Here is a 26718-nt window from a genome sequence, read left to right as displayed (position 1 = left end):
GTCTTTTCCTCCATTTTGTATTTACCTATTTGTTTCACTTTGTACCCAAATTCTACTTTCTTAATCACCGTACCTTTAAAATAAACCTGCAATAGAATCGGTTTTCTTTGTTCTTTTAAAAAATGTTCTATGCTATCTTGACCCTTTGTATTTTCATATAACTTTTAGAACAGCTTGTCTAATTTCTGTTAAATAAACAATACATTTGTACACTGATCAGAACAGATTCAAAACTCCAAGTTAATTTAGGAAGAATTGGTATTTGTTTGGAGGAACTAACCATATCGATCAATCAATTGATAATCATATACTGAAAGACAAAACATCAAAGTGCAGGTCCTTTGGTTCAAACGGTGCTGGAAGTGGGTTAAGACTCCACAGAGTGTCTTTAATCCCTAATCCCCAAACAACTCCTTTGAACAACTAGGGATAGATACACAAAGCTAGTAATTCTTAAAATTCTGATGAGCTCGTCTTGATAAAACAATTGCTTTATTTTAAAATAATCAACAAAAAAATTCAACTTTTTATTAATTTGTTTTTATGATTTCTTCTTGGAATAATATCCCTTATGAGAAAAAAATTACATTTCAAATACATTTTTTAGGTAAAAACCAAGATCTTTGAATTAGTCAAGGAATACATGTATCACTGTGGATTCACACAAACTTGTTTATGCTGACACTTTTTTGAACAACTGTTTGTTGAACCTACGGTAGTGACTGTACACAGGACACTATAATGAAAGAGATACTTTGTGTGACTGAAGAAAGGAAAACATACCTCTAACTGTGACAACATTCCTAATTAGGTGTTGAAAAGTTGTAATTGCCTGTCAAGAGTTACTCATTTTTTAAAATAGTTTCTTCAAAATCCGCCATTTTTTTAGCTATCTAGAAAATAGCCAATATCACTATCATTTCCTCAGGGACTTTTCTAAGACTAAAAATTACAATCGAAGATAGCTTTTAAACATATTTCCAACAACAAAGTAACACAGAAATATTTTCGACACAGTATTTCAGTTGAGAGATGGATGATGGGTAGATAAATATCTGAACATTTTTTTTTAATATCATGAAATTACAAAATAAATATACTCTTTAGGTAATGGATAAGATGGAAGGCAAAGAAAATCAGTATCAGTGTAACAGGTTATGGAAGTTACAATCATGTTCTTGAAGCACTGCCTAGTATTCCCTGATAGCACCATGGACTTTTATATGAAAATATGGATGCAAAGTGAGAAGTCCATAGTTTTAATAGATTTCAAATAAAATTGATTGCATTAAAATAGCTTGCCTTCAGGTTTTGATGTGTATAGAAAAAAATCATATAAAATGAATAAAGAGTGTAGATGAAACAAAAATATGGATGTCATTGAGCAGTACTAATACTGTTCATATTGAGTTTTGTTTCAGACTATAAAATATGACATTAGTCATTGTGGAGACATTAGTCATTGTAGGTTAATCTCCAATTATTTTCACTTACTGGTTTTTATGCTGTTCTGTATTTCCTTCCCATTGAGTGCAAATAGGGCCTGCATCTTGCTTCTAACTAACAGAATATGGCAAAGGCAGAGCTATACTGCTATCATGATTAAGTTACATTATATGGCCAAGAGCTAGAGATTCACCTTGCAGGCTTAATGAAGTAAGTAAGTGTCTATTTTAGAGACAGCCATGTGTCAACAAACTGTAGGCAGCCTTTAAGAATTTTTGGTGGGTTCTTTGATCTGATTATAGCCTCCACCTAGAGCCAGAAAAAATGCTGAGTCCACAGCCATAGAGAAATCAATTTTGCCAACAATTTGAATGAACTTAGAAGCAGATTATTCCCTAATTACCCAGTCATGCCTTCAAATGAGATCACATCCTGACCAATACTTTGAGTGTAGACTTGTGAGATTGAGCAGATGACTCAGTTGACCCATACCCAGACTTCTCATCCCTCAGAAAATTAGTGGGAAAATAATCTTTAAAGAAAATAAAAATCATGGCTTAAAATTACTGAAATTTATATAGTAATATGCTATGATATGAATGTTTATGCCCTCCCTTCCCCTTGGAATTCATATGCTACAATCCTAACCCCTGAGGTGGTAGTATTAGGAGTTGGGACCTTTGGGAGGTGAATAGGTAATGAGGTTGGAACCCTAGAAAGCAATTTTGCCCCTTCTGTTCCTTCTAAGGTAGAAAAACAGCTGTCTAGGCAGTGTGCTCTCACCAGACACCAAATCTGTTAGCACCTTAATCTTGGACTTCTCAGTCTGCAGAACTGTGAAAAATAAATTTCTGTTCTTCATAAGCCACTCAGTTTATAGTACTTTTATTATAGCAGCCTGAACAGACTACGGGTATCACTCAATTATGGTGATAAAATAATATAAAACTTTAAGTACAAAAAAAAAAAAAGAGAAAAAGAAAGAAAGAAAGAAAGAAAGAAAGAAAGAAAGAAAGAAAGAAAGAAACTAAGAAAGAAAGAAAGAAAGAAAGAAAGAAAGAAAGAAAGAAAGAAAGAAAGAAAGAAAATCAGCTTGGAGTGATGAAGAAAGAGAGTAGCCCTACCTTTAAAATCAGTCTGGGAGGGTAGAAAAAGATAAAGGCAGAAGCAAAGTTATAAAGAAACCTTGTTTCTTCCCAGGTCATATAGTCGTTGTGACATCCCATATGAACCACCTTTTTAAGTGGTAGTTTCTTTCTTACCATTGATGCCCCAGAACCACTCTGCTTCTTTTATTCATGACTATAGCTGCCCATTTGCTATGCTGCCCACACCTCATGACATCACCTTGTCTTTGGTGATTACCCTCCCTGCTCCCACCTTAGAAACAGAATTCAGTCTGTTTCCCTCGGACCCTCCCTGTTATCCATCAGCACAAACCCAGACCTTACAAAAGACACTTCTTACAACTTGTGTGAGGCAGCATTCCTCAGTGTCTGCGAAGCACCTTTCTTCATTGCATCATATCAAAAAGTCTGATGCTGTCACACTAGAGCCTTATGCCTGGTGTTCTTGGCTGTTTAGACTTTAATAATACAAATGTGACATCTCCTAAGAGCTAAGAAACTTTTGTTGATGTTATAAGACTAAAGAGCTAAACAGAGCAAGTTTGAAATGAAAATACATTTCTAGAAAATTAGATGAGACAGCATATAAGATAGCATAACACTTTAAAACATAATGGTAACTAATAATCATAGAACATAGTAATAAATTTATATTTATATTTTAAATATAGTCTTGGTTATTACAATTACTTTATTTTGGTTAGGATTGGATGGCTGTCAAAGTGTCTTTTAATTTTAAATAAATTGTTTTTGTATGTTATGACTAGTTACAACATGCTAAAATTTATCTCCTTTTGTATTTTCTGAAGAAATATTCATTCAATGAAAACTAACTTATTTTCAGACTGTATACTCATATTGGTTAAAATAATAATAATTCTATAGTGTAGACTAAAATAATAGGACAGTATAATCATAAATCTCTAATTTCCTTGCCTTTTTTTTTTCTCTTTAACAATAGCACCTACAGTAACCAATAATAGAGTGGAATTTAAATGTTCTATTTATCCTACATTGTTTTAACAATGTGACTCATTTAAAAATGTGACTCAGGATAGCAATGCACTGTAATGCTATTTTCTATAAAATTTTTAAAGTAAATAAAGATTGTTTATGAAATTCACATTGAAAAATGATATCTGATCTTTGAAAGTAGAAATGGTACAAATTTAAGCACTCATTATTAGCATCTTAACTCTTGCTCTTCTTCCTTGCTTTCTATGCCCCAAATACCAAGCACTTAGTTGGTAATTAGTATGTTTACAAGAAAATTGCTTCTTTGCTTCAGGTCAGTGATCAGCAATAATTAAAGTAGCTAAAACGCTATAAAAAAAAACACACACACACACACAAAAAAAAAACACACACACACACAAAAAAAAAACAAACCAAAAAAACCCCCTGGAAAATAGGACATTGTAACTCAATCCACTTTTTAGGTTTTTAATTATAATAGGCAAAGACACATGCAAAAGGTAATATACCCTCCAATCAATATACATGATTCCATTTTTGTGTTATTGAATACCTTTAGCTTAATTTAACCTTATTTATTATTCTTAATGTTTTGCAACAAGATCTATTTAAACAAATGATAGAGGAATGAGTTTTAGTTTGGCCCACTTTAACAAGGAAAGTATCAAAGAACTAATCATTAAAAATGCATGGCATTCACCAAGTAATCTAGACAGAGGGTTAGCACTCCAAGTAGAGACAAGAAGAAGATTAAAGGTATATAGATTATAAAGCAGAGGTACCTTGGGGATCATCAAATTGCTCTATTTAGAGAAAATTATTCTGGAGAAAGATTAGAAAGAGTACTTATATTATAGATATTTTGTTTATTTTTCTGTCCATTTATTTGTTCTTTCAAGAAGTATTTACTGTTTGTCAGAAAAGTGTCACTCCTTGAGATATAATAGTAAGAAAAACAGAATTAGCCCCTACCCTGTGAGGAAAAATATACTGATTAAGAATTACACAAGTATGTAGCTATAAACCTGTAAATGTGCCATAGAGGAAGGAACATGGAGCCATATTTTTTACATGAATTTTATAACATGGACTAAATAAACCATTTGTTTTTATAGTTATGGATTACAACTTTGAGATATAGAATGCTAACCAAAATTATATGGTGTTTTAATAAGTTTTGATTAAATAATTTTTACACACCTGACAATCTATCTTTGAAAATACACACTATATTCTAAAGATTGAAAAATACTGTAAAGATGGCAAAACCATCTTTAAAAACAAATCAAAATATTTTTAAAGAATAAAAATGAGAAAAGTTAATATTAGAATAGTTCTTTGAGTCTCTTGTTTTTGTTAGATTTCTATTATTTCTATTATAAGTAAAGAATAGAGCCTCTGCATACCCATATAGTCAACTCTAATACTTCTTTTACTACTTTTTTTTTTACTTAGTAATGATCTTAGGAATTGCTAGAATAAGTAATATTAAGCCCTAACTGATATCTGCATTGAACTCATAATCTGATACCTCTGTGTAGACTTCCTTAAGCTTATGTAAGAGGTGAGCATTTTGAACAGAAGATCTAACATCTGAGGTTTAATAATAACCTATGATTTTATGTTTCTATCTTTGGTTGTAAATAGCTGTGTTGCAGAAACCAGCTCTTCAGAAAAAAATAATTTATAAAGCCCTAATATAGCTTTTGTCAATATCTGTGTTAGCAATACTCCCATAATGGCCAATTTTAATCCACCATGTATTGTCATGAATCTTGAAGTTGGGAAAGATGTGGAGAGCTGTCACTTGCAAACCAGTTTAACCTAGGTCCCAGCACAACACTGATTTCACCTTTTATGATACATCTTAACCTAGTAAATCTATTTATGTGCCCAATTTATTGCTAAACCTGTTGCAAAGGGTAAAGTATTTGGAAAACTTTTAAAAGAATGTGGAAAGGTAATATTCAGTATAAGACTACAATATAGCTCTTTTTTCTTTTAATTCCTCATCTCACAGTAGACAATTTTTATAAAAAGTGAGTTTGTGATTATTTTTCCCTGCAAAATCAACAACACTGAAAGGCAGTGCTCACATTAAAAAGTTACAGAATTTTGGCAAGCCACGTCAGTCTCTTGGCTTTCTTCCCGTGGAGGATAATATTGAGCTACATGTTAATTCTTCTTGGCATCAATTCTGTTGATTTTAGCTTTGAAAATACTGTCTGGTGGTGTAAAGTTGAAATGTCACTACTCCATGTATCTCTTTCCTACTTGCATGGAAATTGATTCTAGTGATAATGGCAAAAATAATCAAGAGAACCAAAATGAATAAAAAGAAATATGACCAATACCATAACATATTTTTTTACATGGCACCATAATTCAGAGATTAAGAATATCAGAGGCCAGGCAGCAGGGAAATAGTCTCCCGAAGGCAGCAAGGTATCATCGGCATTTAACAGGGTACACTGGGAGAGGGTTCAAAAGAATTAGGAATCATTGTCAATACCCCCCCGAGGCCAGTAACAAATCAGAGAGAAAGGAAAATTGAGCATTCCTTTTTACAAACCCAAGGGAATGACATATTAAGTAGAATCTACATGCAAAAGAAAATAAGAAAACATCAATGGGAAGTGAAAATCCTACTCTGAGAGATGGAAAAGATGATTTATGGATGATTCTTATTGAGTGATGCTATATTTAAGCAAGGTAAAAAAAATCATAGTTCATAGGATGATTGCTTTGTTCTGAGTTTAAGAAGGGCAGTGCATCCGCAGGTAGGGGGGTGTTTTCTCAAACAGAAATAAAGCACAGTTCATATTTTAAAAATATATACACGTAAGGAGTTTTGGAGGTTGTTGAAGAATAAATAAATAAATAAAATGAAGGGAAGACAGTCCCTGTAATTCTCTGGCGTGTTTCTCTCATCTCCCTAATCTCTCTTCTTTCTCAAACTTATTCTTATCTTTGAGCCATAAACACTGTGCTTATGCTTTTTGTCCTGAATCTGATCAGCTCTCCAACTAGCTTGGAAAAAAATCTTAATCTTCTCTATCTCTTTTTCTCCCCTACTCCGTAAACTAAGAATCTCTGTTCCTGGAACTTTTTATAACCTTAATTCCTAACCACTCATCAGTTTGGCTGTTTGATGTGTGACTTAGAATTGCTACTTCTGGGGCACCCGGGTGGCTCAGTTGTTAAGCGTCTGCCTGTGGCTCAGGGCGTGATCCTGGCATTCTGGGATCGAGCCCCACATCGGGCTCCTCCACTGGGAGCCTGTTTCTTCTCCTCCCACTCCCCCTGATTGTGCTCCCTCTCTCACTGGCTATCTCTCTCTCTCTGTCAAATAAATAAATAAAAATCTTAAAAAAAAAAAAAAAAAAAAAGAATTGCTACTTCTGTAGAGTTCACTCAGAGGGGGAAAAAAAGACTCAGTAGAAAGACAACAGAGCTTTTCCCCTAAGAGCAATCATATCTAATTAGAATGCAAAGGAAATACAGGTGGATTTGAAGGAGACCAGAGCCAAACAGATGAAAATTCATTTGTAGGACTATCCTTATATTATCAGAGATCTAGTTGGCGTGTTAAGCATACTTTTCTATACTTTAAAATCTTTGATTTTGGGAACCAAAATACATATTTTACAACAACATAACTGAATCATTTTTAATTCTCCTTTCCTTTCATAACACCATTAATATCAGGATCCCCATTAATAGATCATCAGGGCATATTGCAGAGCATATAGTCAGGATAACTAAAAGGCTGCTTATACAAAAGAAATTATCTACATCTGTCAAAGATTGAGAAGTGTTTTAGATTTTACCTTATTTGCAAACCAAGAAGTTGGTTTCCAGATTTTCATAGAAGCTGGTAGAAGACATGAGTCTCCTAGGTCAGAGAAGAAGACAATTTTTTAATCACATCGTAACATCATTGTATCTTCTTTTCTCATTGGTGTTCTGACCACTGATTTCTATAGGACCATGCAAAAAGGGCCAGAGGATACTTGTACACATCATGAGTTTCATTATAGGAGAAAGACCCTGAGATTAGGGAACCCAGATCTTTCATAAAATGGTAGTAAGCATGCCTGCCTTTTCCTCTGGAGGGATATATTATCTTGGCACTAAGTGTGTTCACTATACAACCCTCCTTGAAAAAATAGTCTGGAGCAAATTTAAATCAGTGCTTCAGCTCCAAGACGTGCAGAAGCACGAAAAGCCCATGGAGAGTTGTCTTCCTTCACAAAGGTTAGGAAATACATAGAAGGAAAGAAATAATATTTCAAGTCTATTTAGGTGATATAAAAGGAAAGTTTCTTTGTTGTTAAATTTGCCTTTGTGGGGTGCCTGGGTGGTTAAGTGTCTGCCTTCTGCTCAGGTCATGATCTCAGGGTACTGGGATCAAGCCCCACATCCCCACATCAGGCTCCCTGCTCAGCAGGGAGTCTGCTTCTTCCTTTCACTCTGCCTCTCCTCCCCACTCATTCTCTCTCTCTCTCTGTCTCAAATAAATAAAATCTTTAAAAAGAATTTGCCTTCGTTCTCAGTTTACTTAATGACCTTCAACAAATTACTCATTTTTAAAATGACAATGCCAGAAAATTTGTAGTAAAATGGCTCTTTCTTTAAGGCCTCCACAATTTATTGATGCAATTTACCACACACATGCACACACACACGCAGAGTGAAAAATAGGGAATGAGAAAGTAGCACTGTGGTAAGAATTATAATGTCATTTAAAAATGATAGTTGACGGGTAATTTCTCATATAAATTTCCTATCAAAGAGTTTGTATGCAGACTGGAAGCTGGAAGGAAGATAGTAAGTAGAGTAAGGCCTTACTGGAGAGAGGGTTCATTATTATAGATTTTGTGTTTGAAGATATCTGAATTTCAGTGATCACCTCTCAGGGGAGAATGGTAGTTTATTACTGCTTTGGAACAATAGGCCCACAAAGGAAGGGAAAGTCTCTTTCAAGATAATGGTGTAGAGTCTGGAGAGAGTAAGAAAAATAGGGAAACCCCAGAAAGCAATTTGTTTATGGTGTATTGAGAACTTTATATTTATAAGCCCAAATTTTTTATTCACTTGGAATGTCAAAAATCTTTCTGAACTATTTCATTGTATTTTATTTACTTGAAGAAGAGTGAAGAGAAGGCATTTTGGCTCTGTGAGGCCAGATCGACAAAAGTTGAGCATGTCAATATGGTGTTGGTGCTGATTAGAATAAAACTGAGTGAGGAGAAGTGAATATCAAAGGACTGTGAAATTTTACTAAATACAAGGAGTTTCACCTCCTAATTTCAAACTCAGACATTCAGGGTGTTTTTGTTTTTAAATAAAGACTGTGTTTTCTCCGAAGAAGTGAACAGCAACAGTGTATAAATAACAATAAAACAAAATTATCTAAGGCATTCTGTTTATAATGTCTAAATAACTTGGTAGACATTTCTCTAAATTTACCGAAGTGTCAAGCTAGAGTCCATGACATTAACTTGATTTTCCAGGCTGTTCAGACCATTATGAAGTAATACAATAAGGCCTAGCATAAGGTTATTTTTGTCATTGTTGATTAATGCAACTGAGTACACTCAACTTACACTGGGAACATTTCAGCTTTTTGTTTCTCCTTCAAAGAACTAAAGGATTGCTTAGTCTCAGCTACGAAAAGCAAGTATTTAGTATTTACTTAAATCTTTAAGAAAGATGAAGAAAAAAAATGACCTTATATATCATTTCTAGGTTATTACCTGTTTTGTTATAAGGCACTAAGAAATATTTACTTGGATTGTGTTTAACTACTAGCCACATGGCTTGTGTTTCCAAAACTTGGTGGATTTCCATGTCCTTCCCTGTTTCTACTAAACTGAAATCTCCCAGGGAAGACCGCGAGAACCTGGATTTTTAACAAGTACCCTGGCTGATTTTGATAATTTTAAAGCAAATTAGGAAATTCTGACTCAAAGCAAGTAAGTTTGTGACTCCGTTGACATAAATGAAATACAAAGAAGCATTGGGCCTCAAATCCAAATAATTTAAGCACTAAAATCATGTGTTCTTAATCATAACATCTTGTATCTAGTTAGTTTTGCCTCTATGGTAGGTGTGTTACTTAATATTTTAGATGCATTATCATGGTTACCATTCACACCCACCCTCTGAGGCAGAGTAATGTTAACACATCCATCTTATTGATTGTGAAATGAGCTAAGTGAAGGTAAGTCATTTGTCTAAGGTGAAGTGGAGTAATGGATATGTGAAGCCAGTTCTTCTAATTCTGAAGCCTGGGCCTTTAACTTCCTGTCCTAATTACTTATTCGCACCTCTACCTTTTGAACAAGAATATCACCCACCTTTGCTTCTTTGTCCAAATTTATACAGATATTAAATTGTAAGGACCTGATCTTTAATCAACCTCCTATCCCTGCCTCACTCAAAATCCTAAATGTTAGGTACACAAAGAAACATAAAACAACAGACTATCCCAAAGAATTATGCTCTCATCCTAATGTGCATCTGTACTGAAAGAGGTTCACATGTTAATATCATTTTCACTTTTGTTTTATTTTTTTGCGGAGAAGAAAAAGAACCTGGTCTGTCAGTGTTAAGTTCCTTACTGGAGAATTCCAAATTTATTTTCCCTGTTTTACCTGTAACTTACATACTTACAACATACAAAAGTATGCTTTCTTTGCATACAGCTCTGCTAATATTTTCTTGTGTTTTAGTGGTGCTTCAACTTCTAACTACTGGCAGACTCTACAAAGGTGGCATTAAATGAACCATTCTTATCAACGGGAGTTTTGAATGTGGCTCGAGGGCTGTTGGTACACAGCAGAGAGTGACTAAATATGGTAAAAATCAGCAAATGTTGCACAGATGCTCATAGCTGACTTCTTGGTTTCCGACTTATTAAATGGTCTTTTTGCAAACCTATAGATCGTTACTCATGCAGATTCTCTTTCGAGGGTGCTTCAATGGAGGCTGCCTATTCTGAGTTAATGAGAAAAGTCCTAATTAAGCTAGCCATATGTTCAATTGCATTTATAAATGGAAAAATAGCCCTTTTTTTGCTGCTGATACTACCATTGTTGTCATCTCCTGCTGCTATGGGTGTCACTGAAGCACTTACTGTTTCAACAGTCCCCTCTCTACACCAGCATGTGCATTCCAGGCCTGCACTCTGTTTCCTGAGATATTCTTGGCACGCACAGCCGAATGCCTGCAATGCTTGCTTATGAAAATATCTTTCTGGAGATCTATGTCTGTATTGAATGCAACTATGTCTTCAATTTTGCCCTGGGGATATAGATCTAGCAATGCTGCCAAAACATATTCTTCCTTTTCAAGCATTTAATCTATTCTGGAGCACACGGAGAGCCCAGGAGTCAGGATTGCCCTACATAGCCCTTGTCCCTTTTGCCGTGATATTTAGACTTCATTTTGGGCCTTTTCTTCTCTGCAGGTGTAAAATATTTGTTTGAACCTATGTCTTCACTGGAAGTCAGGTAAACATTCTAGTGTAAAAGCTGCACTATCTTGAGCCTAAAACTGCTTAGAGGGACATATTTTCCTTTTTCAACTACCCATGCCTAAACATTTGAAACCTAAAATAAAGACTTCTGATTTTTGATGGTATCAGACCAATATTTAATAATATTATATTATTCATTTATTTATTCTATATCATTTATTCATGTGATAAGCATGTATGGTGCATCTATTATAACCTCTATATTTTCTGAGGAATAAAAGGAATAATTAGCATCTATTTGTATGGATCTTCTAGCCATAGTCATCTGTGGGTTTTGGGCATGTATGTAGGTTTTGTGACACTAAATATATACAAATATATATATTTGTATATATTTATATATATATACTATATATATATATATGGTATATATATATATATAGTATATAGTATATATATAGTATATATATATGTGTAACAGACTTGGATAACTCTGATGCTTTGTCTAGACAAAGAAGAGGAGAAACGCTTATATAAATATAACAATAGGTAAGAAGTCTAATCACAAGGAGATGTTTTTATTTTAAATTTTTTTGTATCTTTATCAAACTAAACTTTCTCAGATTTATTTTGTTCTATGTGTTGACCTTAAAAATAGAACAGCTAGTTATTTTACCAGCAAAATGGGTTTACTGGAGAATAACAGAAGTGTTGAAATTTGGAACATGCAAGCTACGTCAAACCATAAGCAAGTCCAGAGATAAAAGGAGAGGAACTTTATAGAGAGAAGAAGGAAGTTGGGAGGGGTTGCTTTGAGCAAAAGTACATTGGAGGGAAGTGAAAGTTCAGGGTGGTACCCATTTCTCACTGGCTGAGTTCTATTAGTATTGGTTGAGCTTGTTGCTGGGCAAGGAGAAACTCTCCTGCTAGAGTTGGGAATGCAATTGATGGCATTCATCAGTGCATGATGTGGGTGTGAGAATGCCCCCTCTGACCTCCCAAATCCATTTTATTTTATTTTATTTTATTTTATTTTATTTTATTTTATTATTTATTTATTTATTTACTTTTAAAGATTTTCTTTATTTATTTGACAGAGAGAGAGCACAAGCAGGGGGAGGAGCAGGCAGAAGGAGATGGAAAAGCAGGCTTCTGGCTGAGTAAGGAGCCCCAATGCAAAGGCTTGATCCCAGGACCCTGGGATCAAGATCTGAGTAGAAGGAAGATGCTTAACCCACTGAGCCACCTAAGTGCCTCCCCCAATCCATTTTAAATGAACTTTCTTTTTGGTTTCACATTATGTTATGGCATAGGGAAATTTTTGTGTTTACTTTCTGGTACTGTTTTCCAACTGAGTGACAACCACTAAAAAATATCCTTTTTCAGTCACTGTACCAAAGTCAATTAATTGGTCTAGATTTTACTTGATAGTCTTGGGTATTTCAATTGAATTATTTTATCAAGTGCAAATGATGATGATTTTGTCTTCTTTCAAAATTTATGCCCCATTAAAAAAATAACAGAGTATTTGAGCTAATTTCCGGAATAATGTGTAGCGTAAGCACTTGACAATTAGTTTTTGTGTTTTTTTTTTTATTGTGATGTAAGTGTTTGACATTAAACTTTTGATTGCCAAGGCCTCCACTTGAAAAACAATCATCTTGAATAAACACATTGCCAGATACACAACGTGATAAAAGAGCCAGGCTGACCCACTCACGAAGTTCCCCTTTTCAGAGAGCTCTGTTTGACCGTTCGCTCAGTTTTCCCTTCCTGCACTCGAGCCCTGCTCTTCTGTTTTCAATTCATCAATGAAAAACGAACCTGCAAATCCAAGGCACCACACCCTTGTCCCCGGTAAATACAGAGCCCTAGTTCCACATTCTCGCTGTGTGACCTCACCGAGTGGCCTGAGCACGCTGTGTACCCTCGGGACTTGTAAGTAGTAAACCTTGTCTTGCAAAGTGCCCGCATGGTTGTTCCTGCGGCGAATCTTACAATCATAATAAAGGGCTGGTCCAGCCACAACATTGGGTCTGGGCGCAGAAAGGCTGTGGAGACTCAATCCCAGGGCCCCAAGATTATGACCTGAGGTGAAGGCAGCCGCTTAACTGACTGAGTCACCAGGCTCCCATGCTTTTAAAAAGTAAATTCCCATACGCAGTGTAATTAATGTGTTTTTTTTTTCAATCTGTAATAGACGTTGAGATTTAACAAGGGCCTATCACACTGATCATGTAGTTCCTTTGACTCGTTGATATGATAAAATCATGTAGTCAGACTTCCCAAGTTATATGAACTTGTTATTCATTCAGTAAGTCATATTCAATTTAGTATTTACTTTTTTACTATATTGCTAGATTTGAATTTAGATAAATGATGCTTCAAATGGATTCCTTGGAATGTGGAGGAAAGAAGACATGCTAATCTTGCCTATCTTTGCCTATTTCATTTTGACTGCTTATTAGTGTACATGTATAATAGAAAATAATTTCAAGCCTTCTGCCTTAGTCTTTTTCTCTTCTGTCATTTTTTCTAATAGTTTAGCCATAGTATTAATATTTGTTTAGATATATCTTCATCTTAGAAGAGCTGAAGGTTTTATGTGAGGGTAGTCTTTGAAAAATTTGTTTTCCATCGGTTACCCAGGAAAGAGATTCTAAATGAAGAGTGGGGTATAGGAAGATTATTGAGGAGTGCTTTAGAGATAATACCAGTTGGAGGGTGTGGGCGAAATAAGATTGGTCAGAGTGCGAAGTTGAAGCACATTACAGTCCCTACAAAGTTGTTACTGATCTTGATTCCACAGGGAGTTCAGGGCCCGTGGCCCTTCGTCACTGTTGCTCTCTGGTGCAAGGGGAGCAAGGCTTATATGCCTTGGCACTGATCAGCCGATGTGGGATGCTCTACGCAGGGCCCATGAGGAAGTAACTTTTTTCTTGAGTCAATTCCTAAAAGCCTTTAACCACCCACACTCCAGCAGCTGGGACAGTGAGTTCTACAGCAGCTGAAGGAAGAATTCAAGAAGCATACCACAGCTTCCACTGCAACGTCTCACATTTTTCAGTTGTTCTTTTAACAGATATTTACTGATCAAACGCTATTTACCATGTACCCTGTGTAGATGTAGCCATGGACAAAGCAGACAAAAATCCCTGTATTTTAGGAGTTTATAGTCTATTTTTTTTTAAAGATTTTATTTATTTATTCAACAGAGAGAGACACAGCCAGCGAGAGAGGGAACACAAGCAGGGGGAGTGGGAGAGGAAGAAGCAGGCTCATAGCAGAGGAGCCTGATGTGGGGCTCGATCCCACAAAGCCAGGATCACTCCCTGAGCTGAAGGCAGACACTTAACCGCTGTGCCACCCAGGCGCCCCAGGAGTTTATAGTCTATTGAATGAGAGAAAACACATATACAGAATTTACTATAGCCAGGCATAACTGTATTTAACATATATTCACACATTTAAATTTTAAAAAACGGAGTTAAAACTGGTATAATTATTATTAATATTAGAGATGAATTAACTAAGTTCTAAATAAGATAACTAACTTGTTTAATAACCTATCCAATGATATTCATTAAGATGTGGACCAAGGAGTTCTGGCTCTAGAAACCATGGCCATAGTCTCCAGAATTCTTTATTGCTGAGGTTCTATGTATTTTCTGATTTTTTTTCCATTTTTTTCCTTGACTTCATTGCTTAGAAATTTTAGTGTTTTATTGAACTTTTTAAACATGTGCTCCTAGAGGTTAACAAACTACTAACTATTTTGCTTTGCCATTATTCTTACTAAGCTGATATATATATAAGGCAAGGAAAGCATGCTTCTCAGACATTCTACTGCAGTGAGCATAATTGACTGACAGCAGTGTTTAAACCTAAGTCACACTTCCAGTAGGTTGCCCCAGCCAACTACTGAGCACAGTGTGGGTATTAGTGCTGGCCTATTACTGTAAGGTCGGGGACTCCCAAACTTGATAAATCTCTATTGTCAGACAAGTGAAAAAGATGGGAAATATAGTCCAGGCACTATGTATAGTGAAGCAAAGAAGCTATTATTGCTCCTGTGAGTCTATAAACATTCAGTACGTATTTGCTTAATGTTTCATGGATCTTATTTTCTACATTTTTTGAGAAATTACCTAATTCATTAAATTATAGTGATTTGGTTTTTGTATTTGCAAAAATATATACTGGTCATGGGTGACACTGCAGCCTAAAATTGGCATGGAATTTTATCTGTGGTCTAAAGGTATGTTACCCGGTTGATATTCCTGGTAACATTACCTTGTGTAATCACAATTAGATAACTCTTGTCAAAAAAATGGAGATGAAAACTTTATATTTGAACTAAAGTAATTATACTATTCTATTAAGTCTATTGATTCTCTTTTTCTGTGACTAACGTTCACCACTTTAGCAATATTTTAGCATCCTATTGTGTATAAATGCAGAATATCTAAAAGAAAATAATAGGAAACCCGTTTCAGTGAAAATTGCAGTGACCTTTTTAAGACGATTTATCATGTGAGTTAGGAGAATATTGTACACTGGGTCTGGAAAGCACTCCTTTTTATCCCATAGACTCAGCCATAAAAAAATTATTGAATAACAATAACTGTACAAGGTTTCGACAATTTGAGAAACACCCTAGATCCATTTTTCATTTCCAGAAGGAATTGATATTTGAGCATGATAAAGAAGGATCAGTGAGTGATGTAAACTGTATCTTCCTTGCTATACATACCTGAGCATGTTCTGAAAAGGATGATCTACTGATCTTTCTGAATATGATACAGTTGATTGTTTTATTATGGACATCTATATCCTAGGATTATATTAATCCCATTTTTTTTTCACAGACAGGTATTAGAGAGGATCTAAGACATGTAAAACTGAATTTAACCAGTTTATTCCATGTATTCTAGGTTTCTTTCTCTCTCAAAATAGTTTGAATTTTAGAAAATATTGAAATTATTTCTCAATTTATACTTTTGCCACATCTTATGAAAATGCTGTGTATAGATTGAGAAGTAATTAAAAGGACACTAAATGTCACAAATTTCAATTAGTGTTAATGTATATAAAACAGTTTAGTAAAAATAATTATATAGTATTATAAAGAATACTGATTCAATGATTAATATCAAGGCAAATTTTTTTTTTAAGATTTTATTTATTTATTTGACAGAGATAGAGACAGCCAGTGAGAGAGGGAACACAAGCAGAGGGAGTGGGAGAGGAAGAAGCAGGCTCATAGCGGAGAAGCCTGATGTGGGGCTCGATCCCGGAACGCCAGGATCACGCCCTGAGCCGAAGGCAGGCGCCCAACCGCTGTGCCACCCAGGCGCCCCCAAAATTTTTTAAAATAAATATTTGTAACTCACTATTGGAGCCTTAATAACCAGGTAATAAACTTAAAATATGGAAATAGTTAATTATTTAATTTTTCAGTATTATCAGAGATTGACAGAATGCTCAGGACAATGTATCAGTAAAGTAAATGCATGATTAAGTTTTTTGAATCAGCATTCAAGTTATATACAATTGCTTATAGAGTCATTAAATATAATCATGACAATCTGTAAGATGTTTATTCTATTCAATTCTATATTATGTACTAAAAATGTTTTAAAATACATTATTAAAATATAGTGTCATAAATACCATCACCATTTATAAATTCAAGTTGTCTACATACAAGATGAAATCTAACCAAATATATTATTTTGGAAGACATTACTTCAAGAATTCATATTTTAAAAATGACTAAAGCCCAAGTAACCAGCACTAAGCCAACTTTAGGAAAATAATTTCAATAGTTTTAAAAAACCAAGAAATTTCAAGAGTAATATAATTGAGAACCTGTTCTTGTTTTGGAAAATAGAGGTGATAAAGTGAACATATGTGAAGTTGTGTGCAAGAAACAAAAATCTAATCAATTTTGAAGACTTTAAAAATGTAATATCTGAATGTTTTGATAATTAATGTTAATACATATAGGATATATATCTTAAATAGATAATATAAATATATATAATATATACAGCTTTCCTACTAAAGGAAATACAATATGTAAAATTACCTAATTAATTTAAAACTACTATAAACCTAAATTTTTGTTTTCTTTGAAATCATGAGAACCTTTAAATGTCATAAGCTTATAAATGCTTTATTTGACCTAATAATGTCACAGTTTGCAACATAGCCATAATTTTTTCTGCCAATATATTGTTTAAATATAATTACTTTGAAATTCAAAGGTGTGCAAAAACTTTAACAAGCATAATCTTATCAGGTTCTAAAATGCTTTGCTTCAGCTGACCTTTAAACATGTATTCTAATCAATAATGAAATTTTATTTTGCACCCTGTAATAGTACTCTGAATGGCATTATAGAGTAATAATAGAAAGTGCACTTGAACAAATAAGCTTTGAAACATTGTAATACATTTTAGATTATATTGTTAATGCAGAGAAGAATATGAAATCTATATGTAAATTACATTTATGATAAAGTAGTAGATTCAAGTTGTTCCTCAGAATTGTGCTTCAATTTAAATAAATATTTTAAACATCCAGTTCTTTCTAAGTAAATAGTGATTTTGAAGTTTGCTAGTAGGAAAATCCAATTCAAAATGATCACTTTCAAAATGCTAATTCTACTTATGACCTTTAATAACTGTAAGAAGCATGAATGAGTTGATGGGACAAAATGGAAAGAAAACTATTTTTTAAAAAATTTGTTAGCTTCAATAATGTCAGTGTTTCATATGTAGATTTTTAAAAAATATAGCAATAAAATACGATCAATTATAATTTCATCCCTTTGAGATATCACCTTTAATATGGTGGTATATGTATTTGCAGTATATTTTGTTTATTTTGGGCCATTTGTTAAGCTAGAGATGGAATTATTTCCTGGAAAATGCTGTTTTATTCTAATTCCCATGGAGGTAGTTCTCCATAAGTCATAACATAATTCCCAAACAATTTCAGTCAGCATCCTACAATTGGAATTCAGTTACTCAGTTTTTTTCCAGGCAGCACTAGTGCTTATAAATACTTTTCAAAATTGCATAGGAATTCCACAATTCAAATTTTTTTCTGAAGTTTTAACTGTCTGGGCTAGACAGTTCTCTCAAGTCTTTCATATGATTGCAGTTGAGTTGTCACTAGGGACTTAATCCTGTTTATTAGGGCAGGACTTTCTTTTTCTACTTTATAGAAATATCATCATGAGAAGCCAATTATGAGAATGTTTCTGTTTTCTTTCTTTAAACATCGGTGTTGTGTTGTTCAGAAGAAAATTGATGAACAGATCACCCACTCCTTCAACACTCCATCACCTCATTTATTTTGTATTGTACAAGCATAATCAAGGATACCTCACCCTCACTTTACTTTTCCAGTGTTACCATTCTTTCTGGTCCTTGGGGTTCTGGGCTTAAGAGAAATAATTAGGTTTTACTGAGTACATATTTCTCTTCTTTCACAGATTGTTTTTACTTCTTAACCAGCAAATTATAGTCATCTTTTCCTTTAGCCTGTTTTAACACATCACCTTGTAGAAATGCCTTGAGAGGGGTGCTTGGGTGGCTCAGTGGATTAAGTGTCTGCCTTCAGGTCAGGTCATGATCTCAGGCGCCTGGGATTGAGCCCCCCTACTGGGTGGGCTCCCTGCACAGCAGGGGGTCTTCTTCTCCATCTCCCTCTGCCCTTCCCCCTGCTTGTGTTCTCTCTATCAAGTAAATAAATAAATTTTTTTAAAAAATGCCTTGAGATTTCTCATGTGCAAATGTTTTCATTTATAAGTTTATAGGGAAAATGCAGATTTTTCTCTATAATATTTATTTGATCATCTCATTGTTAATTTCTATATGTAGGTTGAATTCGTTACTACTAAAAAGTTAAATTATTTATAAAAATACATTCCTTCACACTTACCTATTCATAAATCCATCCATTCACTACCCTTCAGTAGATTGAAATGTATCTAGACCAGATGAGCACGTAAAAGGGTAGTGAAGTTTACCAATGTCTTCCTTAGATGATTTTTTTGAATACTTTCTATCAAAACTCTTCTGTTGCAGGCCTAAGGTGCGTTCATTACTAATTTAAAAATTAAATGTGCATGCACACCCACACAAATACACACAGAGTAAGCAATAGCTTTGGAAGTCATTCTTTAAACTAATTCTGAAATATTTTGCTTGTTTTCAATGTTATAAGAGTAGGTAAACCAGTGCTTGCAAATGTGTGAAGCACTTATAGTTCTTAGTTTATTTCTGTTTCTTCCTCAGTATAAGAATACTATATGAAAATCCTCTCCTCAAAAAAGAATGATGAGAACCAGATTAAATGTAGGAATATGTAAAGTTATTATATTAAAAATCATACCACAGGATAACTGTTCAGATTTTAAAGAAATTTAAGGTTATATTGTGCTCTGTTATAAATCTAAGAGAAAAAATGATAATCTAAATTTGCATTATGAAATCCTTCAGATTAAATTGTGAGTTCCGCATATTCTTAGAACAGTCTTTTAAAATATTCTCTCAAATGTGTAAATCTTTAAAGAATTTTAATTTTGAGCAGAATATGAAACTTTTTTTTAGTTCTTCTAAGAAAGCTCTAGATCATCTTCATAATCTAAAATGACATTCTACTTGTTTATATATAATTCTAATATTATACACATTGCCATTTCCATAATTGTTTTTTTAGGATATTTGCCTTTTTTTTTTTTTCTGATAGAAATCAATGCATCCTAAACAAAATACCTCTGAAATATTTTTTATCTGAGTGATACTTACTTAAAAATATTACAATATACTTTCTAAAATAAAATGAACCCATAATATGAGTAAGGTATTTAATTGTATTTGTTGCAAGAATTGCAAAGTCTGAACAATAAATATATAATTCTGGTCTTTTGGTTTTTGCTTTTTAAGTATGGCAGGTTTTTTTTCTTCTGTTTTGTTTTAAGTTTATTTATATATTTAAGTAATCGCTACACCCAATATGGGGCTCAGACTCACGTCCCTGACATCAAGAGTCGCACGCTTTTCTGACTGAGCCAGCCAGGAGTCCCTATGTACTTCTGTTTTAAACAATTATTATTTTATTTTGTTCAAACTTTCTAAACTGCTTTAGAGACTGGGATCTTTTGAGACTTTAAGTTCCTTTTGATAATCTTTGAGATTAAAAGGAGAACATGGTGATGGGAATTTTTAAAGGCCACAATAAGTATATATTGAGCCCACAAATGTATTATAGTGCTATGTCCATAGGGAATATCAAGATAATTGAAAATTTTAATTAGGAATATATGATCTACTGAAGGAAAAATATACAAATAAATAATGTATAAGATTGATTTAAATTTCGCCCAGACATAAGGAAATATAGATTTTTCATAAAAAGTCTGGGCAGTGGGGTCAGGGTAGGATTGATTTTCACTGGTGATAGCAATTGAGGGAGGAGCTTAAGAAAGGTTTTAGGTAGAAGTTCAAGCAGTGCTACCGAGATGTGAATATGCATACAACAGATGTTAGATAATGGCTAACATAAATGGCATTCAAGAGCAAAAAGCACTAGCTGAAACAAAAGTAGACATATCAGAAAAAGGCAAGCTTGAAAGATGTGTGAGGGAATTGATATTGCATGGAGGAAAGGAGAATTGGAGGATTTTGATCAGGGGAGAGTGAGTTTTCTGTTTTTATTATTTTAAAAAATAACTGACTATAGTGTTGAAAGAAGAAATTTGTATAATTTTTAACTAATTTCTATTTTTGATTCAAATAGATGATTTGAAGACCTAGGACTCTTTCATTATCCTATACTCAGCACCTAGCAAGAGGGCTTTTATGTTCTAAGCACTCTTACTTTATGTATTGAGTGAAATAATAAATAAAAGAATAGATTTCATGAGGACAGTTAAGAGGCAGGACAATTAGAAGAATTAGATTTCAGATTTCTGTTAGTAAATTTTAGGTCTCTAATCCTTGGGGAATGAATGCATTTAGTGGCATTGAGAATGGAGACAAGTCCAATCCAACAAGAATTTCAGAGATAAAATTAGCAAAAATAGGTGGCTAATTGGTAACTTCTTATCCGTTACCTCATATGCTCAGGGTTGACATTCAGTTTTCTAGTTTGGATAAAATGAAGATAGTTACATGTCCTTTCTCTTTGTCTCTCCTGCTAATATTATTTATTTATTTATTTATTTATTTATTTATTTATTTATTTAAGAGAGACAGAATGAGAGAGACAGAGAGAGAGAAGGGGGAGGGGCAGAGGGTGAGGGAAGGAATCTCAAGCAGACTCCCTGCTCAGCACAGAGCTGGAATACTGGGCTCAATCTTACCACCCTGAGATCAGGATGTGAGCCAAAAGCAAGAGTCAGTCACTCAACTGACTGAGCCAGGCGTCCCTCTCCTGCTAATACTCTTAAGCATTATGAAATACTACCTGGAACAATGGTGAGGCTATTGATTTGAAAGATGATTACAAAACCAAGTATACTTCTAATGGAAGAAAATAATTCTCGATAAGAATTTTTGAATTTGAATCACCTGCAACATATCTTCTTGGAGACTCCCTCTCAGTTGTTGAAAAGGCGTAAAGAACATTTTAGAATTGAGGATTAATCTTCATAAAGGTGTTATCTTAAGTTGCAGGAATAGAAGAGATCACCCAGAAAGAAAAAGAGTAACGAGGCAAGACTGGACACTGAGTTCAATCATTTATTTATGCAGCTGTAAACTTTTTGATACAGTAACTGTAATGTATCTTACACTAGATTAGTAGCTGGTTTTCAGAGATGATTACATCACAGTTCTTACCCTCAAAAACGTACGCGTGATAAAGGAAACATAAAGTTAGTGTAATATAAAAGTATCTATTAAAGTCAGAATCCAAGTGCGTTGTTTATGTAACAAAAGAATTTGTTTGGCAAATCCAAGAAATCTTAATATAGAAAGAGGCTGGCAAATTTGTTCTTTAAATAACTGGTTAGTAAATATTTTCAGGTTGCAGACCATATGGTCTCTGTCTCAACTATTTAAATTTACTAATGCAGCATCAAAGCAGCCAGAAACATAAGTAAAAGAATGGATATTGTTATGGTTAGGTAAAACTTTATTTACACAGAAGATGAGATGGACATAGCCTGCAGACCATAGTTATGCCAACCCCTAATGAAGGAGTTAATTAGCAGGTTGCATCTTAAAGAATGCATAGAAATTTCTCAAACATATAAAGGTAAGATCAGGTAGAGTATTCCTTCTTTTTTTCTTTCCTGTTCTAGTGAATTCCATGTAAGTATAGACATTGTTTATTCATTGCTCTAACTTTAATGAAAAGAAAAGTGCTTTATGTAGAATAGATGCTCAGTAAATATTTGTTAAAGAAAAATGCATTTATTGTAATAGATGCTCAGTAAATATTTGTTAAATGAATAAATACTGTTCATTTAATGGTGGAGTTTTCCCCTGTCAGTCAATAGTATTTGCAGAAGATTCCTGCCAGCTTAGTCTTCAAATTTTTAATCAAGAAGAGTGTTGAATTTTATTGAATATCTCTTCTACATCTATTGAAAAGATCATTTTCTTTGTCTTTTAAAGTTCTAAGATACCCATTCTTGCATTTCTCAAAATAATTTCTCCTAAGCATGCATGGTAGTTACAAAAAAAAAAAAAAAAAAAAAAAAGTCTACAAACACTTTGGCTCTACTTCCATCCAAAAGTGGGAATCTATGCCTTACCTTTGAATATGGTAGGCTTATAACTGCTTTGTCCAATAGGGTACAGCAGAAATGCCACTGTGAGATTTCTAAGACAAGTCATAAAGCACCACCTTGGCTGCAGGGACACTAATTTTTAGACTCTTGAGTTACAATGTAAAAAGTTCAACCATATTGAGGTAGCTTTATGTGACTATGTGGAGGTGCTTTAGTGGATAGTATCAACAATGCTGCATCTGGCAGCATCAAGGCTAGCCAGATGAGTATGTCATCTTGCATGGCCAACCTCACTGGTACTTCAGATGACAGCAGCTCCAGGTGACATTCAAATGCAACCATACAAAAACTTGATTTCTCTTTGAAGAAAGCTCATTTAAAGAAATGTTCCCTAATTTTACTTTGCTGAGCTTGATAGATATTTGCATCTTCAATCATTGTCTTTAAAAGTGAGCCCCCATATTATCATAATATATATAATTTGCATTCCTACTTCTACACTTTCTATCCTCTTTCTATGGTTGGGCAACACATGTTCCTAAGAAAACCTTTCTGTTCATAAACTAAAAGTCACCTACTCTCACCAGCTATTTCCCCATGTCTTTTCTGTTATATATGTATTTTTTAAAAAGAAAGAAAGAATGAGAGAATAAAAGAAAGAAACCCTCTTCTTTATTCCTGGATTCTTCATTTTAGCATTCGGCCATGATGCTGTTTCATGCAGATTAAAAAACAAAGCAACAACAACAAAAAATTCCTTTTGATTCCACTTCCCTTTTTCCTATCCCCTATTTTTCTTCTCCACTAATAGCAAAGCTGCTCCAAAGAGCTGATTTTATTGCTATCTCAAGTTTCTCTCCTTTCATTAAAAAAAAAAAGCTATTTCAATCAAACTTTAACCCGACCTGCCCTAGAAAAAGTCAAAAATCACCTCTACAGTGTTAAATGCAAAAGTCAATTCTCAGTCCTCATCTTCATTAATCTGTTGGTAGATATACCAAAAAACAAAACAAAAACAAAAACAAAACAAAACAAACCACTCTCCCTTTGCTGAAACAGTTTCTTTACTGGCTCCAGGACACCATTTACTGCTTGTTTTCTTTTTCATCTTCAGGTCTTTATTAGTATCCTTTGTTGGATTGTTTTCATCTTTACAACCTCAAAACTTGAGAATGGTGCAGGGATGATTTACTTTATATTTTATAGCTACACTTATTTCCTTGTATATTTAATTTAGTCTCAGTGTTTTAAATATCATTTATATTCTGATGACTCTAAAATTTGTGTATTTTTGCAAATGTATATACAAAATGTATATATATACACACATTATATAGATATGATTTATATATATATCGCATCTTCTTTATCCATTTATCCATTAGTGAACACCTACGTAATTTTCCTTATCTTGGCTATTGTACGTAACGCTGCAATGAACATAGGAGGGCTTTTTTTTTTTTTTTTGAATTAGTCTTTTTGTTTTCTTCAGATAGATACCTATTAGTGGAACTGCTGAATCATATGGTAGCTTTACTTAATGGGAGAAGATATTTGAAAATTACATATCCAATAAGGGGTTAATACCCCAAATATATAAAGAACTCATACAACTCAAAAATAACAACAACAACAACAAAATGATTACAAAATGGCCTGAGAATTGAATAGACATTTTTCCAAAGAAGATATACAGATTGCCAACAGCCACATTAGAAAATGTTCAGCGTCACTAATCATCAGGAAAATAAAAATCAAAACCACAATGAGATATCACCTCACCCTGTTAGAATGGCTGTTTTCAAAAAGATAAGAAAAAACAAGCGTAGGTGAGGATGTGGAGAAAAGGAACCCTTGTGCACTGTTGGGGCAAATTTGTAAATTGGTGCAGCCACTGTGGAAAACAATATGGAGATTCTTCAAAAAACTAAAAATAGAGCTACTCATTGCCTTTTATTTATTTATTTTTAAATAATTAGCGAACCCTACCTACAAGGCATTGAGATTTATTTAATGAGCCACCCAGGTGCCCCAGAACATCTTTATATACATTTTTTTATTACAAATTATAAATATACAAATTCTGTCAAAGTCGGCATCTTGCATATTAGAAACAACTATAGAAAACCTATGCTCTAATTCCAGCAATTAAATTGGTATTCCCCATCCGCCAGAAAAAAAAAAAAAAAAACTGCACATAAGTCCAGCTCCTGACAGTGAAACCACAGTATTCACATGGACCATTTTTCCAAAGAAGCAATGATGCTCAATTCTGAGTAAAAGAAAAATCTGTCTAAAACTCAAGAGAGCCTCATGGTAGTTCAGGGAAAACTGGAAGTGGAAGCAATTCTCTTCAACCACATTTTAATTATAAACTCCATAGTGGTCTTCTCTCAAAATAAATAATGAAGTATTAAATTGTCCTCTGACTGGTCAGAGCAATGTGTTTAACCCAGTTGAATGCAATAAATAATGATCATATGTTTTTTCTTGTCAGGATGAGAAGGGTAGTCCTTGAGCAACATTGTTTCAAAATGAGAATTTCATCCCAGGGAGAGCTGTCTGCCCGATAGGGTTATTGAATATGCACAGACACTGGGTGTAACCCCCACCGCCTTTTAATTTAGCTGTTTGAGTTATTTGTACAATGTATCAGTAAAGGCCACAAAGGAGAAAGAGCAAACATCTAGGGTGAACCAATGTTAAGAGGTACCTAGGCGAAGAGAAGACTGTGAGAAATGAGTGTAATGAGAACCAAGATAGAAATGTTTTTAAAAACAGCATTCCAGGAGCTCAAAACTTAGGAGATATTTAACATTATGTAATAGAGCTCAGACAGAACCAAGAAGAGCTTATCAAAATCGGCTTAACACAGCATTAGTGACTATAAAGCTATCTTGCTTGTAATATATGATACTTTTTTAATGTTAGTAATAAAGAGACTAAAATACTGTTTTGAGTTGGTAGCATAAGTACATGATAAGATTTAGGCAAATTTGTGTTGTGGTTGTTACCCTTTTTAAAGCTAGAAAGGGCTCTATGTACTTGATTGTATATAAAGATAGAGTGGAGGGAAAGAAATGTAAGAAAGAAGAAAGAAGACTGATAATTGAAAATGTTTACAAATCTATAATTAAAACAATCCATTTGGTAAAGTCTGGAGCATTTCTTCTTCAGAAGTATCATTTAAAAGGATGGTTTGTGATGGTGTCCACAGATCTATGATCTTGAATTTAGGAGCAATGATCATTGGCTAAGAGTAAAAAGTGAGGGTTGAAGTAAGGGATATATATGATTCATTAAAACTTTAGGACTCTAGGAGTAAGGAAATGTTGGTATTAGAGTTGCTTGTTAGAAAACGTACCTTGTGAGCTATGAAGAGTTTGGATTGTAAGGGTCCAGGCTAGAAGAAGGAAGACTGAAAAAAGGAAGTTATTAGAGTTGTCCTGGCAAAAGTTAAAGAGGAACTTAGCTAGGGCAGTGGCAAGAACATGAAAGTTTATAATCTGTCTGGGGAGCTTCCTTTTATTTTCAATTTCTCTTTTTTTTTTCATTTTTAAAAATTTATATTCAATTAATTAACATATAATGTATTATTTGTTTCAGGGGTACAGGTCTGTGATTCATCAGTCTTATAGAATACCCAGTGCTCATTACAACACATACCCTCCCCAATATCCACCACCCAGTTACCCAAATTTCTCATCCCTTACCGTATTATTCTGCTCAGACTACCATGACAAAATACCACAGACTGTATGGCTTAAAAAACAGAAATTTGTATCTCAGAGTTCTGGACGCTGGGGAGTTCAAGGTCAATGTGCTGGGAATGTGTTTCATTCCAAGGCTTCTCTTGGCTTGTAGCAGCCACAATCTTGCTATAATCACATGACTTTTTCTTTATCAGCACAAGGAAAAAGAGATCTCTCTCTCTG

The sequence above is a fragment of the Ursus arctos genome, unplaced genomic scaffold, assembly GCF_023065955.2.
Source record: "Ursus arctos isolate Adak ecotype North America unplaced genomic scaffold, UrsArc2.0 scaffold_9, whole genome shotgun sequence".
Taxonomy (NCBI): Eukaryota; Metazoa; Chordata; class Mammalia; order Carnivora; family Ursidae; genus Ursus; species Ursus arctos.
This window is presented reverse-complemented; position numbering follows the sequence as displayed.